The following is a 1,446-nucleotide window of genomic DNA, read 5'->3' on the forward strand; positions in this document are numbered from 1 at the left end:
TCTCAATGTTATCCATAATTTGTCATGATCCACACAATCAAATGCCTTTGCATAGTCAATAAAACACAAGTAAATATCTTTCTGGTATTCTTTGCCTTGAGCCAAGATCCATCTGACAACAGCTATGATATCTCTTGTTCCACATCCTCTTCTGAATCCATCTTGCATGATTCTATTATTTTGTTTTATTTTAAACTATAGAGCACGCACAGAAATACAATTGATTTTTATATATTAACCTTTCTGAATTCACTATTAAATCTAAGTTTGTTTATATACACTTTTAGATTTTTCTACATCTATGAACAATGATTGTTTTTCCTCTTTACCAACACAAATATCTTTTACTTCTTTTTCTCCTCCAGTGAATTGTTAACTAGAAGTGTTACAGAAAACATTTTTGTCTTATTCTTGGTGTCAGGGAAAAAAAATGATATTTTCCATGAAAAATTTTATGTGCAAAATTCCCTTTCTGTCTAGTTTTAAGAGGTTTACTTTCTTCATCTATTAAGTTGATACTTTTTGTTATTTCTCCTTTAATCTTTCAATGTGGTTAATTACATTCATTGGTTTTAAATGTTGTCAATGAAGCAAAGAGAATACTGAAAAGGAGATCAGAAAAGCAATACCATTTATAATAGCCACCTAAAACATGATCAATCTAATCAGAGATACACAAGAACTATAGAAAGAAAACTACAAAACACTACTGTGAAACCAAAAGAGACCTATATAAATGGAATTAAATACCATGCTCATGGATAGAAAGACTTAACATAGTGAAAATGTCAATACTACACTATGGTAGTTAAGTTTGTGTATCAACTTGGCTAGGCCTGGTTGAGTGGCTGGGCAGCTGGATATAGTTATTACCCATGGTAAGACTGGTGATTAATTCCATGATGGAATCTATTGGAGCAGCTGAGTAGCTGCTTTAGGGATGTGAGTTGCCTCCTGCATAAAAGAAGAAGCTTTGGGGAATGGTCTCTAGCTTATGGCATGCTTGAACCATTCATGTAGCTGAGTCATTGTTCAGCAGTCTCCATGCTCTGCTGATCTAGAGACTTTTAATGGACTTCAATTAATGGCCTGCCATGTGGTTTAGTAACATCAGGACTGTGCCATTTTATTTGTCAACCTTGGGCTTGTCAGCCTCAGCAGTCAGCAGCTGCCTGGGTGAAGAGATGCCTCTAGCTTCAGTGGGCCAGGAGCAAGAGGCAGAGCTGAAGCCCAAGGTCGAGGGGCTTTCACACAGCCCTTAGAGCCTGGCACTTTGAACTTGGACTTCTAGCTCCCAACTGTAAGAGAATAAACTCCTGTTTGTTCAAGCATCCCATTTGTGGTATATTCCTGTCACAGTGGCACTAGGTAACCAGAACGTGCACCAAGAAATCTACAAATATATTGCAATCCCTGTCCAGATTCCACCTTCACCCTTTACCAGAA

At 37.1% G+C, this 1,446-nt stretch overlaps 1 protein-coding gene across 1 annotated transcript in view; it reads right to left on the bottom strand.

The window, feature by feature from the left end:
- Positions 1 to 1,446, bottom strand: part of SERPINB7 (serpin family B member 7) — a 37,342-nt gene that overhangs the window by 11,763 nt on the left and 24,133 nt on the right. The window lies entirely within an intron of this gene.

The sequence above is a fragment of the Orycteropus afer genome, unplaced genomic scaffold (assembly GCF_000298275.1).
Source record: "Orycteropus afer afer isolate SDZICR_OR568_19922 unplaced genomic scaffold, OryAfe1.0 scaffold00029, whole genome shotgun sequence".
Taxonomy (NCBI): domain Eukaryota; kingdom Metazoa; phylum Chordata; class Mammalia; order Tubulidentata; family Orycteropodidae; genus Orycteropus; species Orycteropus afer.